Raw genomic sequence first — 12,408 nt, 5'->3', positions numbered from 1 at the left:
TGTGTGTGTGTGTGTGTGTGTGTGTGTGTGTCTCCTGGGGCTTGAATTCAGGGCTTATTGCTTTCATTCAGCTTCTTGCTTTACCACATGAGCTATGCTCCCAGTCTAGATTTTTGCTGGTTAATTGGGTATTGAGGCTCATGGATTTTTCTGCCTAGGCTAGCTTTGAACAGTGCTTCTCAGTTCTCAGTCTCTTGAGTAGCTAGGATGACGGGCATGCTCAACTTCTACTTTGACATAGTTGTAGATTCACATGGACTTGTGAAAATGATAAATAGATGATAGTAGGTATCCCATGCAAGTATATTATATTATCAGACTAAAACTACATGCAATAAGTATACTGATAGAACCCACTGACTCAGACTTCCTTAGTCCCACCTACATTCACTTGTGTGAGTGTGTGTGTAATTCTATTCAATATTGTGCGTGGGTTTGTGTGCTTACTACCATAGCCAAAAGAGAACAATTAAACATGAGAATTTCTTTTAAAAATTTTTAGTTTTATTGTTATTATAAAGGTGGGATACAGTGGGATTCCAGTTACATGAGTCAGGTAATGAGCACATTTTCTTTCCTTTCATAAAATGTCTTCCATTCTCTCACTCCCTCCCAGTCCCTCCCTCCCATCCTCATCCACAAGTTGCATCATTCACTTTCATAAATGTCTAATGAAGTCCAAGGATGCACTCTTCACCCTTTTCCCTCAAATTCTATAGTCTCCTCCCATCCTCCTAAAAGTATGCATGCTAATACACCATATACAAATAAAATTAATTCCCCCCTCAAGTTAATTCTCCTATCTTCTGTTCTATGTTACTATCACTTCAAAAATCACTTTTTGTGAATAAATCACCTGTGATACAATCTCTCAAGATTGCATCATTCAATATAATTCCTTGAAGATTCATTCAAGTTGTGATATGCAACAACAACAACAAACTAGTTATTTTATGACTACTGAGTAATATTCCAAAGGATAGATGGATTATAGTCTCACTACTCTCCTACTGAAGGACAATCAGGTTGTCCCTATGTGTGGCAGTTATTAATAGTTTCAATAAACATTTATGTGCAGATTTATTTGTGGAAAGAAGTTTTCATTGCTCTACAGTAAATATAAAACAGGGCAATTCCTAAGCTATATGGTATGAAGTTTCAGTGTTTCAGCCCGGCTGCTCCAGTTCACTTCTCACAAACAATGGATGAATGATGTTGTTTTCTTGTGTCTTTTCTGTCCTGATGTCACCACTTTTATTTTGGTCATTGTAACATGTGTGGAGTAGGTATGTTACTGTGATTTGATCTTCAATCCCCAATGGGTAATAATGTTGAAAACCTCTTCATGGCCTTATTGCTATATGTACTTGTTCTCTGGTAGAATTTTATTGAATTATTGGTTGAATTAGGTTCCTTTTCTTTCTTTCCTTCCTTCCTTCCTCCTTCCTTCCTTCCTTCCTTCCTTCCTTCCTTCCTTCCTTCCTTCCTTCTTTCCTTCCTTCCTCCTTCCCTTCCTTCCTTCTTTCTTTTCATTCTTACTTTTTTTTGTCATAATGGAGTTGAACTCAGGACATCAAACTTGAACTAACCTTTCTCTGTTTTCCATCTCTCAAGTAGCTGGGATTATAGACATGAGTTACCATGCTTGGCTGTTAGTTGAGATTTAAGGGTTGATAGTTGAGTTTTATGCATTCTGTTGGCATACAACCACCGCATTCAAGAATTCTGACCAAACTCTAATAATGCTTTTAACACTGACCAGGGGGTTGCTAAGATGATTTCAACTCCTCATGAACATGGATTTCTGAGAAAGCTCAATGCTGCCAGAAAAATGTGCAAGTTGCTCTAGCCAATACACAGGATAACTCTATCTTCCCTAGCTCTCTTCCAATGCAGATAATCTCTCTCAGTGCCATATCCCTGTGTCCTAGCACTGTGGGCAAGCTGAGACATCCTCTCCATACTAACTGTATACTGGCCAACCCTTTCCACTTTTCCACATTTGTACTTGTACTGAGAGCCATGTCCCTCTGCCTCTCATCACATTGTCCTTTAAATCACTGAAGTCACCTCTATACCAGTGAGTATGGAGCTGGCTTGTCAGAGAGATAGAGAGAAAGAGAGAGGAAGAGGAAGAAGAAGAAGAAAAAGAAGAAGGAGGTGGAGGAGGAGGAGGAGGAGGAGGAGGAGGAGGAGGAGGAGGAGGAGGAGGAGGAGGAGGAGGAGGAGGAGGAGGAGGAGAAGAAGAAAGAAGAAGAAGAAGAAGAAGAAGAAGAAGAAGAAGAAGAAGAAGAAGAAGAAGAAGAAGAAGAAGAAGAAGAAGAAGAAGAAGAAGAACTGTTAGATACATAGGGATACAAATGACAGACAATACATGGTAGCCAACTTGTGTCCCATTATGGCATATCTTGGTCCCAAACTCCTGCTCAAATACTTCTTCCCATAATGCTGTAGGTTCCTGCCCAAATATGTCTTTTCTTTCCTCCTCCTCCTCCTCCTCCTCCTCCTCCTCCTCCTCCTCCTCCTCCTCCTCCTCCTCCTCCTCCTCCTCCTCCTCCTCCTCCTCCTCCTCCTCCTCCTCCTCCTCCTCCTCCTCCTCGCCCCCCCTCCTCCTCCCCCCTCCTCCTCTTCCTCCTTCCTCTTCTTGAACTCTGGGCCTAGGCACTGTCCCTCAGCTCTTCAGCTCAAGGCTTGTACTCTACTACTTGAGCCACAGCGCCACTTCTGGATTTCTGGTGGTTAATTGGAGATAAGAGTGTCACTTTTCTGCCCGAGCTAGCTTTGAACCGCAATCCTCAGACCTCAGCCTCCTGAGTCGCTAGGATTACAGGCGTGAGCCACTGGTGCTCAGCTCCAGATATTTCTTGTTCCCATGATGCCTTAGATGCCCATTCAACCAATGAAAAGACCAGAGGTGGAACATAAGCAATCAGGCAATCAGCACAAAGTTCAGGGAAGGAAAGATGGAAGAAGGTCCAGACTAAAAATATCCTCCGGGCTAGGAAGGTGGCTCAGTGGTAGAGTGCTTGCGTTGCACGGATCAGGTCCTGGGTTCGATTCCTCAGCACCACATAAGCAGAAAAGGCTGGTAGTGGCACTGTGACTCAACTGATAGAGTGCTAGCCTTGAGCTGAAGAGCTGAGGGACAGCGACCAGGCCCAGAGTTCAGGCTCCATGACTGGCAAAAAAAAAAAAATTCCTCCAAGACAGCACCCGTTGGACTCCTCTTTGAAGTCCCTTTCTGGATAAAGAGCTTTGCTACTTTTTTTCATGATTTTCTTTCACTTTCAAATTATCTTACTCTGACTACCTTAAATACTTTCCTGTCTCTTTAATGGGTAGAGAAAACAAATCTATTTTTCTAGATGGTGTAATTCCCACTCTTAGTGCTTATGAACAACATCGGTATTTGCCTCATTAGTGCGTTGTAGCTATGTTTATCTTTGTCTCTCTGTAGTCTATATGCTAGAGCTTAGATACCTGGGTTGCAAATACTTTCCACAGTCCATATCTTTCTTTTCATTTTCTCCTGTTAGCAGGCATTATCACTGAGGGAAAGATTTTAGTTTGAGAGGAATCTATTTATCATTCGATGTTTTATGTTCACACTTACAGGGTCAAGTTTAAAACTCAGTGAATATCTTCTCATTCACTTTTAGTGTAAAACTCATTTTATGTTACTCAGTTGAGTCTGTGACCCAACTGCAATTGATACATGCCTGGAATGCAAAGTATAGGCCCAATTCCTTTCTTTTTTCATCTGTGACTTTCAGTTGCTCCAGCTCACGAGGAGAGCTTGCCATGGTGCTTGAGGAGCTCTCTAGATACAGCCCCTTCTGGCTAGGTAGTAGCTAGACATTGGGTATGGCTAGTCCAAGGCCTTGAAGTCATCTCCTTGAAAATCCTAATGAGGGCTGCTCCTGCACCAAGGCTTTTGACACCAGGACATGGCTGCCTGCACTGCCTGCTGGGAAAGTTTATGGGTTAACATCTTTCCTCAGTCCTGGAAGATTACACAGGGACCTCATCCCAACTACTTCTTCCTTCTACCTTGAGCTCCTTAAGATTCGAGGGAGACACACAGGTTGTTTTGTCTTAGTCCTGAATAGATTACACCTGAAGAATTGTGTCAAGAGTTAGGCAATTAGAGCCGGCATTGGGCTAGGGGCCAAGGCTCTGATGACAATCAATCTGTAGGGAAGATAGCCAGCCAGGCTCACTCAGTAGGTGAAGTCTGAATGTTGTCTTTGACTCTCAGTTGTTACTAAGCAGCATTTAATATTTCCGGATAATTTAAGTCTACTTTGGAGCAAAATATGTATATATATGTACATACATACATACACACACACACACACACACACACACACACACACACACACACACACACACACACACACGAACTACTTATACTTGGTCTGAGGGAAGTGAGGTCTGAATGGAAATTTAAGCCAGCTGGGTGGAGGCACCATCATGAAATCCGGGTCCCCACACAAGGAGTACCATTCAAGAGGATGTGGGTGTTAGTCAGCTTTCTGTTTCTGTAACAAAATATCAAACATAATCAACTTCTCAAGAGGAAAGGTTTGCTTTTTGGTAATCAACTTCTAAAGAGGCAATCAACTTCTAGCCAGGAGAGGTTTGCTTTGGGCTCACAGTCCAAGTTTAGCTGGCTGCACTGTTTTGGAGCCTGTGGTACAACTGCACATTATGGTGGGGTACATGAAGTTCACACAGCTGTTTACCCTGCAGCCATGATATACAGAAGGGAGAGACCAGAGTCCTCCATACCCTTTGAGGGCATGTCCCCAATCTCACCCAACTTCCTTCCACTCTGCCTCTCCCCTTACAGTTTCTACCACTTCTCAATAGCACCAAGGCTGAGAACAACCTCTTAACACTAGGGTGGGAACATTTAGCCAAACCAAAACAGCATGCTGTCTCCTTTGGGCAGTGAAAGATGGTAATGTTGAGGTGCTGGAGTAGAATGCAGATGAGTGAGGCATTTGGGTAATGGAGTTTTTCAATGTGGCCTTTTATTTGGAAGTTTCTTGTCCTGAGCATTTCAATCTCCTCTGAATAATTTAGTCTCTGCTTTTAGAGGGACTGCCTGAGGTGGGCAGTCATAACCAGCCTCAACTGCTTATGACATCAGTGTGCTGGCCTCTGGGGGTGGGCGACCTTTGGAAATGCTCAGAGCCCAGACCGCGGTTTCACATTTGGTATTATAGCTGTGGGCATGGTGGGGGGGGGGGGGAGGCAGGACTGGAAGGAGCGGGAGAGACCATGGGAGAGAACTGTGTCTTTGCTTAGGATGAGAAGAAAACTTTTGAGAAGAGGTTTAAAAAGGAAAAATCATTGATTTCTTTTCCCAATTCTGTCCCTTCCTAAGAGCTGAGGGTTTGTGTTTCTTTTTTTTTCCAATATTTTTAGTAGCATCAATTAGTTGTACAAGGAGATTTCATTTTGACATACCCATCTAAGTATATAAAGTCACCTTGATTAGCTACACTCCTTCTAATACTCTCCCTCCTCCCCTCCTTCCTCCTTTCAGACCACTTTCAACCAGCTTCATATTCCATTTTCACACGTGGATAGGAAGTATTTTGACTGCATTCACTCTCCTTTGTCCACTCTATTCTTTCTCCCACCTCCCATTACAACATCCCAGATAGGACTCGTTTCAGCTTCTTAATATCTATTTTTATTAAAGTGCATGCAAATCCTAAAAGGCTTCGCCAAGTATTTCACGCATCCATATACCATGCTTTAATCAGATTGACCTCCCCTCACTTTCCCCAACTCCTTACCTCCCTAATGTTTAAAAGCTTTCATTGAGTTTCACTTTGCCATCTTCATTTACAGGGATTAGAAAGTTGTTTGCTAGACATTAGCTTGGAGGTGATAAGGAGAACAGAGTCCCTCCTACAGCCTATGTGGTCCAAGGATGTATCACATGAGCCAACTCTGGATTGTGATCAGAGACCAAAGTGTTTTAAAGGCCTGTGGGCTTGAGTCTTGCACAGGATATACAGCCTCAGCCAGGTTATGGCAGGTTCAATAGCTTTCCTTACTAGCTCTGCATTTTCTGAGATACTCATGCCTTTCAGGATTATGGCTGAGTTTCCATGGACCATCTTCATATGGACCCAGGGGATAGCTAAATGGACATTTGCTGGCTCCAGATCAGACCCTTCTGTTCCAATATTTCATTGATTGGTTGGTCTTGTCTGATAATTGGTATTTTCTCTCAGTATTATGGGATTGTCAATGATTATTTCCATGAGCAACAGGTTTATTAGCACTAGAAGGTAGTAGTGGTAGTGTGCAGAGGAAAAGCAAACTTTCTCTTTTCTAGATGAGAACCCCACTTCTCCTGTACTCAGACATCAGAACTCTAGATTCTCTGGAGTTTTTGGACTTAGGGACTGATAAAAGTCAGGCCAGCAGAAACCCACTTGCAATTCTCAAGCCTTTGGCCTCAGCATCTCTGCTTTGGCCTCAGCATCTCTGCTTTTGAGGCTTTTTCTCTCAGACTTAGCTTCACTAACAACTTCTCTGCTTCTCTTGTTCACCCACAGCCTGCCAGGAACCTCTCAGCCTCCATAACATCTCTCACACATCTTTCCCTCTACCTAAATATCCATCTGTCCTCTCCGTTCTGCCTCTCTGCAGGACTCCTACTAACACAGGAGAATACATTTCAGCTTTGCTGGGCCAGTACAGGCAGTATCTTCCTCAGTAATTTGGAGTAGAAGTACAGGACACTTTCTAGACTTTTTCTTGATGTTATAAGATCTCAGTCCATGTCTTGCATGCGTTTGAAAGCATCATTTTGTTTACACTAGAGAAAAACTGAACTGCCCTACCAAGAAATCTAAATCAGACCCACAACATCATTGAAGCTTTTGGTTTAACATTATTTTACAGCCGTGAGTCATATGCTGAGTGCTTTAGGAAGTGTATTAACAGACCTATCACTGTTCTTCACAAGTGTGAACTATTTAGTCATTTCTGAGAAATTCTAGATTCTGGCCCATGGGGATGTTTATTTTATTTTTATTTTTATTTTTGGCCATGGACACTTACTGATAAACTGGCACAGGAACTTGGACAGAAAATTGAGACTCATGGGAGGCTGTCTGTACTGTCCATTGGAGAATAACACACTGTCTAGAAAGTTCCATTGGCTAGGGCCCCACTCAAAGGTATGGCCTTTCAGGTAACTCAGTAGGAAGATGCTAGAGGCTACATGGTTTACTCACTACTAGGCAGTCTTTTATATGTTGAAGCAGTGAGAAAGAGAAGCTTCAGGAGCTGGGAAGGTGGCTCAGTGGTAGAGCACTTGCCTTGCATGCCTGAGGCCCTGGGTTCGATTCCTTAGCACCACATAAGAAAAAAGCCGGAAGTGGCACTGTGGCTCAAGTGGTAGAGTGCTAGCCTTGAGCTGAAGAGCTGAGGGACAGCGCCCAGGCCCCACGACCAGACCAAAAAAAAAAAAAAAGCTTCATAATTACCTCTTCTAAAATGAAGCTGATGTCTCCTGGAGACTGGACCAGAAATCTACTTGGGTATTGGCTCTGGTAGTCTGTCAGCATCAATGGAGCACCATGAGAGCCCTCATCCCTGATGGTATTTTTCTGTGTAGTATACATCATAGAAGAAAGATTCTTAGAAAGAAAGAAAGAAAGAAAGAAAGAAAGAAAGAAAGAAAGAAAGAAAGAAAGAAAGAAAGAAAAGAAAGAGAGAAAAAAAGAGAGAAAGAGAGAGAGAAGGAGCGAGAGAAGGAGCGAGAGAGAGAAAGAGCGAGAGAAAGAGAGAAAGAGCAAAAGAGGGAGAAAGAGAGAGAAAGAGAGGAAGGAAGGAAGGAAAGAAGGAAGAAAGGAAGGAAGGAAAGAAGGAAGGAAGGAAGGAAGGAAGGAAGGAAGGAAGGAAGGAAGGAAGGAAGAGAAAGAAAAAGAAGAAAGCATTCTGCATTTTCAGTAGAGTGGGAAATGAATGCCAAGGTGCTATCAGACATCTCAATTCAAAATTGCATTTGATTATTAAGCTTTGTCTGCTCTGTTGCAGATGTCATCCTAAGCATCCTTTTGTCCTTGGCATTCCAAACATGTGGTGGATAATCCCTCATGAATGAATAGCAGCCCATTGGTGACCAAGAAGGACTATACAGTGTGTCTTTCTGAGCAGTAGCTAAGGGAGGGCTGACTATTACTAATAGCCATAGAGCCAAATGCTACCCATGTGTGTCGTGTCCTCCATCCTGGAGAGCTCTGTTCCTTAAATAGTAAAACTGTGTGGCTCCTAGGCATCCCCTCTTTCCTTCCTGCTTTGAAGTTTGGGAATAAAAGTCTTGGATAGAGGGATGGAGGTTTTGGATGTTTACCACTCATTAATCCTGGACTAAATGCATTTGCTAATAGTAAATGCCTCAGTGAGGTGCTAGTGGCTGACATCTGTAATCTTAGCTACTCAGGAGGCTCAGATCTGAGAATCACTGCTCAAAGCCAGAAGGGACAGGAACACCTGTGTGACTCTTCTAATTAACTACCACAAAGCCAGAAGTGAAACTATGGCTCAAGGGGTAGAGTATTATATTAGCCTTGAGCAGAAAAGGCGAAGGGACAGCACCCAAGCCCAGAGTTGAAGGCCTAACACTGGCACAAAAAAATAAGATAATAAAAAATAAATACTTTTAATTTTGTCTAAAACTCCTACATTTGACAGACACTCCTAATTTACATTTCAAACTGTTTCCTGTTCTAAAAAAATTGTGTAGGCATCTCCTGTTTATATTCTTTTTAGTTGTTATTTGCTGGTTACAGACATTGGCAGGATGAATCATTTCTACTCTTCTATCTTAAATAAATCTTCCAAACATTATATATTTTAAACCTGAGAAATACATACTTATAAGGAAATCTTCATGAAAATTTAAGCATTTTTGTTGTGTCCTTTAACCTCTCCATGTTAAAGAAGAACAAATGAAATAGATTTTGCAAAGAAAATAGCTTAATAATTATTTATAGAAACTTCAGAATTTGTAATCTTTGCTACTCAAGAGGCTAAGATCTGAGGACTGCTCTCTGAAGCCAGCATGGATGGTAATGTCTATGAGACTACTAATCTCCAACTAGCCAGAAATACAGCCAGATGTGGAGGTATGGCTGAAGTTTTAGAGTGCCAGCCTTGAGAGAAAAAGCCAAGCAAGAGTGCAAGACCCTGGTCCCAACCCTAAGATTCTCTCCTCAAAAATTATATCTGAATAAATTAAGAGAAGGGGAATCATCTAGCAGCTATTCTTTCTTATGAACAATTATTTTTGTGTATGTGCTAGTCTGAGGGTTTGAACTTGGTCTGGGTGCTGTCCCTGAGCAGTCTTTGTTCATAACTAGTGCTCTCCCACTTAAGCCACAGCTCCACTTCTGTCTTTTTGGTAGTTTGTTGGAGTTAAGAGTGTCACAGACATTCCTGCCTGGACTGACTTTGCATCACAATTCTCAGATCTCAGCCTCCTGAGTAGGTATGATTATAGGCATGAGCCCTTGGTCCCTGGCAATTGTGAGCATTAAAAAAAAAATTATTGTTAAGTAATTGTACAAAGGAGTTTCCATTTAACAAAGCAGTTTATTAATACAATACAATCTTGATCAGTGTCTCCCCTTTCAACATTCTCACCCACCCATCTTAACCCACCCCTTCCCTTACTTCCCTTAATTTTGTAGTATATACACTGAATTTTTGACTGCATTTGCCACATACCATTTCTCTCTGATGCGAATATTTGGATTAGCAAATCACACCACTGACAGGCAGGGTGAGGCAGTGACATTAACACGAACAGAACCCTTAGCTTGCAAACATACGATTCAGTGCATAAATAGATTGAGCCACAGCACCACTTCCGGTTTTCTAGTGTTAATTGGAGATAAGAGTCTCACAGACTTTTCTGCCTGGCCTGGCTTTAAACCATGATTCTTAGATCTCAGCCTCCTCAGTAGCTAGGATTACAGATGTGAGCCACCAGCGCCCGGCAAAGTACTGCCTTTTGTTCTAAACTCATTGTTTGAGGGCCTTGGATTTATTTGGTGTCTGCTCTCAGAAGGAATCCTCCATCTCTCTTAATCTTTAGATTGTCTTTAGTAAAACAAAACTCCAGGGCCATTTTTCTGCCCGCAGATTTGTACCTCAGCATGCCTGGCAATTGCTCATCATCTGGAGGCCTTCTTGAGATGAGATGTCTAGGTATATAGTCTTTTGCTACCCACGTTGCCATGAAAGAGCAGAAACTGGTACCTGTGTGTTGGGAGCCAAAAGGGAGTCTCTCAACATGATAGGCTTGACTATCTCACTGGAACATCTTGAGGCTGAGTTTACAGAATCCGATCTTTTCACCCTGCCCTAAGCAAACACCCTGCAGTTGCTAACCACCACCTTTTCACCCTGCCCTAAGAAACATCCTGCAGCTGCTACGGCCAATGAAAAAGCTTCCTTTTAACGGCCAATGAAAAAGCTTCCTTATTCCAAGCATATAAATACCCCTGTGTGAAAAACAAAAATTTGCAGCTTGATCAGAATCCTTGTCTTGCTGTCATTCTTCATGTCTCTTGTCCCTTCATTCCTTCTCGCTTAGGTTCATTGCCCTCATTGAAGTCCTGCGGGTCTGGACACCTGTGAGTTATCTCAAGCAAATTTGAGATTGATTTTCCTCAGGAATAGAGTTTGTCCTCAGGGATGTGGTGGAGAGGGTGGCAATTATATGGAGAGCTAGTGACAGCCACCCCACAGCCAGCCACGTTTCTGGGAAGCTTCTACTTGAAGAACTCATCACTGATCACCTGAAGGATCATCCCACAACTCTTCTGCTGTATGTAAGAAGATCTTAGAGCCCTTTGGTCATTCCATGTTTCCTCTGGCCTGAAGGAAGTCTTTCTAGGCAAACTCAATCATCTAAGTCTCCTTGTATGTGTCCATTATCTACTGCTGTGTAACAAACAACCCCTAAATTTAAAAGCTTAAAAAAAGACTGTAACTTGTAACTATTTTTCCCCAATCATGGAGGTCAGAAGTCAGAACAGGAACTGTAAAAACAGTTCTGGGCTTGGCATGGCATCAGTTGACGTAGCTGGAAGGACTCAGACTTATTGTCTCATTACACATAAAGGCCCACAACAGAGCCAAGCTCCTAGATTGTCCTTATACTGCCTGCTCTATGTGGGTTGCTTGGGCTTCCTCACAGCATGGGGTAGCAGGGAGGCTGTATATATTACCTAGCAAATGGATTTAGCCAAGGCTTAGAACAATAGCTTAGGACCCAGACCTATAACTGATACAATGTCATTGTTACCACAGCTGTTGGTTAAAGCAGGTCACCAGCTAAGGAGATATGCTGCATCTGAAGCCTTCAATATCCATGTGATCCCTTGTCTCCAGAAAGGCTATGCTAGATTGTCTGCAAGCTTACTATCTCCAGACACCTTGAACACTGTCACAGAGCCTAATGTCATACCAGTTAGATGTGGTCTTCTCCCATTTTGAATTCTCTTCCCTTCCTCCTTTACAGGGATTGAAATGTTTCTTGACTTTCCTATTACAGTCACATTGGAGGATTTGGCTAGGCAGAATTGTACCATAGTTAATTATGTTAGCAGAATATGAGCAAATACAACATTTACATCTGGGAGGTAAAACCACCCCCCCAAACCCCTAGACCCCAACACTTTTACTTACACTTTTTTTTCCTATTAGCAGGGTCTGCAGGCCTTCAATACATGATGAGGGGCCAATATGTGAGAGGATTTTAGGTCAAATGGATATAAAAATACATTCAAGTTAGTCTGAGGATGGCATGTTGTGTTAAACACCAAAGTCTGTTCTGGGATTGTCAAGTAGGAAATTAAAGATATAATAATCTGGTTAAATGTCATCTTCTACATAGAACTGAAGTTATCACACATGCAATGAGAAGGATGGGTGTCATCCTCTTAAATGACCCTTCTAGATCTAAAATGCTATTTTTCAGGTCAGCATTGAGACTAACACACCAAAGGAAGAAGATACTTATAGCCAATTCTGTTCCTGACTTCAATAAGAATTTGAAAGTGTATTTAGTTTTGTAAGTCAAGATTACACAATCCTTCTCTTTAAGATAGAACTGTATGCTTACACACTCTTAAACATTCTGCTAACAAAAATAAGCATTCAAGAGATAGGCAGTGGTATTCACATCTATCAGCCTAGCTACACAAGATGCTGAAATCTGAGAATACAAGCTTAAAGCCAACCCAAGCAGACAAATCCCAGAGATTCTTATCTCCAATTAACTAGCAAAAGGCCAGAAATAGCTCAAGTGGTAGAATACCACCTTTGAGTGGAAAAAAGTGAGCATATGAGGCCCAAAGTTCAAGC

The sequence above is a fragment of the Dipodomys merriami genome, unplaced genomic scaffold, assembly GCF_024711535.1.
Source record: "Dipodomys merriami isolate MVZ:Mamm:240054 unplaced genomic scaffold, mDipMer1.0.p SCAF_22, whole genome shotgun sequence".
Taxonomy (NCBI): Eukaryota; Metazoa; Chordata; class Mammalia; order Rodentia; family Heteromyidae; genus Dipodomys; species Dipodomys merriami.
The sequence above is the reverse complement of the archived record's forward strand: the minus strand, read 5'-3'. Positions refer to the sequence as shown.